Source organism: Sciurus carolinensis, chromosome 11 (assembly GCF_902686445.1).
Source record: "Sciurus carolinensis chromosome 11, mSciCar1.2, whole genome shotgun sequence".
NCBI classification, from domain to species: Eukaryota; Metazoa; Chordata; class Mammalia; order Rodentia; family Sciuridae; genus Sciurus; species Sciurus carolinensis.
The window spans coordinates 119,270,477-119,275,845 of NC_062223.1; the positions used below are offsets into that span (position 1 = coordinate 119,270,477).

The 5,369-nt window shown below is 35.8% G+C and overlaps 1 non-coding gene across 1 annotated transcript; it reads right to left on the bottom strand.

The window, feature by feature from the left end:
* Positions 1-4,594: 4,594 nt before the first annotated feature.
* Positions 4,595-4,669, bottom strand: Trnat-ugu (transfer RNA threonine (anticodon UGU)). Its single transcript has one exon. It is a non-coding gene; the product is annotated as a tRNA-Thr (tRNA).
* Between the last annotated feature and the right edge of the window lie 700 nt (positions 4,670-5,369).

Sequence of the window (5,369 nt, forward strand, 5' to 3'; positions counted from 1 at the left end):
TCTATGGAGTCCATAGAATAGTCCATAGAATAGTCCATTATTGATTTATTGTTTTTGTTGTGGGGTTGTGCTTTCTACCTGTTACTCAGCATATTTATTTATTTATTTATTTATTTATTCATTTATTTATTGGTAGTGGAGATTGAACCCAGGGGCACTCTTGCTACTGAGCTACATCTCTAGCCCTTTTTATTTTTATTGTTCTATCACTGTGTTTTAAGTAGACTACAATTTCCCTCATTGAATTACCTTGGCATCTTTGTGAAAAAAAATCTATAAACCATATATGTATAAATCTATTTCCAGTCTCTCTATTCTATTCCAGTGATCTAACTATGTATTCTCTATCATAATACACTGTGCTAATCACTGTCATTTTATTGTAGGTCTTGAAATAAGGTAATAAGCTCCCTAGACTTTTTTTGTTCTTCATATTTTTTTGTAGTTATTGCAGACCTTGGCGTTTCTATATAAATTTTAGAATCAATTGATCAGTTTCTCAAAAATCCTGCTGTGATTTTGACTGAGGGTACATTAAATCTGAAAATCAATTCAGGGAGAACTGACAGATTGAAAATATCAAGTCTTCTTGTCTATGAATATGGTAGATCTCTCTGTTTTTAAATCTACTTTAATTTCTCCCAGCCATGTTTTGTGGTTTTCAGTATACTGTATACATTTTGCTAATTTTCCCCAAGTGTTTCATGCTTTTATGCTACATAGGTGTCATTTTCAATTAAAAATTCTAATTGTTAGTTTCCAGTATATAAAAATACAATTAATCTTTGCATATTTAACCTGTATCCCACAACATTGCTAAACTCACTTATTTCTAGTTTCATATCTTATTTGTGAATTCCTTAAGATTTTCTAGGTGGTACCAGGTGTGGTGGCTATAATCTCAGCAGCTCAGGAGGTTGAGGTAGGAAGATAACAAGTTCAAAACCAGCCTCAGCAAAAGCAAGGCACTAAGTAACTCAGTGAGACCCCGTCTCTAAATAAATACAAAATAGGGCTGGGTGTGTGGCTCAGTGGTCAAGTGCCCCTGGGTTCAATCCCTGCCTGGTACCAAAGAAAAAGAATTTCTAGGTGGAAAATATGTCTATAAAGACAATTTTTTCATCTTTTTTTCCATTTTTATTTGTTCTAATTATCTATATATAACTGTAGAATGCACTTATGCATTTTGATAAATCATACATAAATGGAATATAATTTCTCATTATTCTGATTATATATATTGTAGGGTCACATTGGTCATGCAGTCATATATGTACATGAGGTAATAATGTATGTTTCACTCTATTATCCTTTCTACCCCATACCCCTTCCCCTCCCTTCACTTCCCTCTGTCTAATCTAAATTAATTATTCTTCCCTAGTGCCCTCCCCATTTATTGTGAATTAGCATCCACGTATCAGAGAAAACATTCGGCCTTTGGTTCTTTTAGGTTTGGCTTATTTCGCTTAGCATGATATTCTTTGGTTCCATCCTTTTACCAGCAAATGCCATAATTTCATTCTTCTTTAAAGCTGAATAATATTCCATCATTCATATATATATATATATATATATATTTATATATATATATATGTATATATGCCACATTTTCTCTATCCATTCACTGTTGAAGGACACCTAGGTTGGTTCTATAGTTTAGCTATTGTGAGTTGAGCTGCTATAAACATTGATGTGGCTGCATCACCGTGGTATGCTTATCTTAAGTCCTTTGGGTATATGCTGAGGAGTGGGATAACTGGGTCAAATGGTGGTTCCATTCCAAATTTTCTGAGGAATCGCCATACTGCTTTCCAGAGTGGCTGCACCAATTTGTCCACTTTTGGGAAAGTCATTTCTTTGGGGCCCTTGGTGTCCCTGTCTTTGTCAACCAACATTTATATTAGAATAAAGAATTTACAAAATGTTTTTCCCCTACATACTCTCACTGAATCTTCCTAAAGGATAAAATTATGGCTCTTTAGATTATCATCAGGGGAAAGTTCAGGAAAATGCAGGATGTATAGAATAGGAAGCAATACAGAGGTCAGCAGTTATTCCTGCTACTTTGGTGAATTCATTTATTAGTTCTGGAAGTTTTTGGTGGAATTTTTTGGATCTTCTAAATACAGAATTATGTCATTGGCAAATAGTGATAGTTTGAGTTCTTCTTAACTATTTTTATACCTTTAATTTCTTTATTCTGTCTAATTGCTCTGACTAGACTTTCAAGGACAATGTTAAATAAAAATGGTGAAAGAGGGCATCCTTGTTATAAAGGCAATTTTTCATCTTCTGATTCAAACAACATGCCTTGTGTTTCTTTATTTTGAATTATTGCACTGGCTAAGACTTCCAGTACAGGTTGGCTAGAAACAGTTATAACAGACTTCCTTGCCTTGTTCCTGAGAAGGAAAATGTTCAGACTTTCACAACTAAGTAAAGTGTTAGCTATAGATGTCTTTTTTTATAGATACCCTTTTCCAGATTGGGTAAGTTCCCATCTGTTCCCAATTTGCTAAGACTTTATCATTTATGAATCTATGTTAAATTATGTCAAAAATTTTATCTACACCTATTGATATGACCATAAATGAATGTGAAGAATGTGACGCAATCTGTTTAGGTCTTTTTCTATGGGATATTAGTTTCCTATTGCTGACATAACTAACTTAGTGGCTAAACAACATGAATTCATTATTTTGTGATTCTGGAGGTCAGAAGTCCAAATGGATTTTATGAAGCAAAAACTAAGGTATCAACAGGGCTGCATTCCTTCTGGAGGCTCTAGGAGAGAATCCATTTCCTTGTCTTTTCCAGTTTCTAAAGGCTGCCCACATTTTTGGGTTCATTAGTTCTTTCCATCTTCAAAGCCAGCAATTGCCAGCAATTGCCAGCAATTGCATCAGTTGCATCAGGTCAGTCCCTACTTTTTTCTCTTCTTTTGGTACCAGAGATTGAACCCAGGGCACTTAGTCACTGAGCAACACCCCCAACCCTCCAATCCCTACTTCTGTCATTATGCATCCCTTCATCTGACTTTGACCACCCCTCCCCCGCCTCCTTTCTTCATGTATAAGGACCATTGTGATTACATTGATCCCACCCACATAATCCACTATATCCACCTCCTTAATTACATCTGCAAAACCAATTTGCTATATAAAGTAGCTTATTTAGAAGTTCTGGAGATTAGGAGATAATTATTCTGCTTAGTGCATGTAGTAAACTGTAAATGGACTTTTCTTCAAATTATGATGAAAAAGCAAACACACAATGTTAAATTTACCCTCTTTGCCATTGATTATTCAATAGTGTTATCTGTATTCACATAGTCATAAGATAGATCTCTAGAATTTTTTCATCTTCCACAACTGAAATATACCTATTGAACAATTACTGTTCTTTTTCCCCCCTCCCCACCAGCTCCTGGAAACCACCATTCCACTTTTTGATTCCATGATCTTGACAACTCTAGATGTGTTGTTATATGAGTAGAATCATATGGCATTTGTCCTTTGGTTACTGCTTATTTCACTCAGCACAATGTCTTCAAGACTTATCCAAGTTATATATAATTTGACTTTTGAATGTTAAACCAATATTGAATTTCTAGGACAAATTTCTAGGACAATTTCTAGGACTATTTTGTCATGATTTATTATAACTTTTATATATTGTTGAATTTTATTTGGATAGTGCTTGGTAATTCGTTTTATTTTTCCATACAATGTCTTTTGCCTAGTTTGGTATCCACGTGATACTAGACTCCTAAAATAAGTTTTAAGTGTTCTTTCCTCTTCTATTTTCTGCAACAGTCGTTTATAAAAAAGAGGTATTAGTTTTTCCTTAAATATTTAGTATACCAGAAGTGGCTTTGACTCTCCTGCTCATGAAAACCTATTGTTAAATTTTCAGGAATTTTGTGAATAAGTTATTGAACAAAGTCATCATTTACAGTTAAATACACTGCTGGGTACTGTGGCAGGTCTGGCAAAGTAGCTCAGTGGCAGAGTGCCATGAATTTTATTTTATTTGAAAAATAAATAAAAAAGACTTTTATCAACATGGCTTTCTCCTGCCCATCTCTTCCTAGCTCCGTGATCAGTGGCATTGATCCCCTGAAACTGGTCATGGTAGGAATATTTTTACCATGGAAAATTATAAATGCTAGAAAATAGGGATTTTTTTTTCTTTTGTGAGTCAGGTATAAAACTTGCATTAATGAAATCATCTGGTCTTAGCATTTCCTTTATAAGAAGCTTTAAGTTTTTTTTAATTTTTCACTGTGTATTTAATTCACTTAATAGATATAGGGCATTCAAATTATTTATTTTTTATTGAATGACCTTTACTATTTGTGTATGAAGAATAGGTCTGTTTTGTCTAGGTTGCTGAATTCATCAGCATATAGTTGCTCATAAAATTCCCTTGTTTTGGCCTGGGGAGATAGCTCAGTTGGAAGAGTGTTTGCCTCCCAAGCACAAGGCCATGGGTTCAAATCCCCAGCACCACAAAAAAAAAAAAAAAAATTCCTTAGTTTTTTCAATGTCTTTTAGATCCACGGGGACATGCTCTCTTTTATTCTTTTTTTTTTTGGGGGGATGCTGGGGATTGAACCCAGGGCCCTGTGCTTACAAGGCAAGCACTCTACCAACTGAGCTATCTCCCCAGCCCCCTCTCTTTCATTCTTGATACTGGTATTTGTATCTTCTCTCTTTGTTTGGTCAGGTTAGAGTATTATCAATTGCATTAATCTTTCTGTGGCGTAAGCCCTAATGGTAAGTCCAGAATTGCATGCTGCCTTGACATCTGGTGACACTGAGAGGGCCTCATCTAGTCTAACGGTGAGTTTCCCTCCTGACTACTCTGTGGTAAATGTCCTCTGGGCAAATGCTCTTCATCAAGAGGACCAGGTACAATTGCTTATCCATTTGCTTATCCAATTGCTTATCCATAGTTCCTGGACAGCCCTTGGAATTATTCAAACAAGCCCATCACTTCTTCCTGGGAACCATGGGGCACCCTCCTCCTCTTGCTCCTTCCTTGCAGAGCCTCTGGTTAGCTCTGCCTCCTAGTACAACCCACTGTAGTTGTTTATCTCTCTTCCCAATTATAACATCCCCGTATGCTCTGATGTGTCCTTCTCACCCTGGCTGTGAGTATATGTGACTAATAAACTTTCAATCTCATCTAGCCCGTGTCAGGTATGATATGTTCAACCATCCCCATGAGAGTAAGAATTCCTCATCAACTGGGTGAATAGGAGGCAATTAAAATAATTTCCAAAAAATAAGTTTGGGATTTTGCCAACCAACCATTCTGTTTCTCTCTTTCCCCAGACCCCATTTCATTGATTTCTACTACCATCT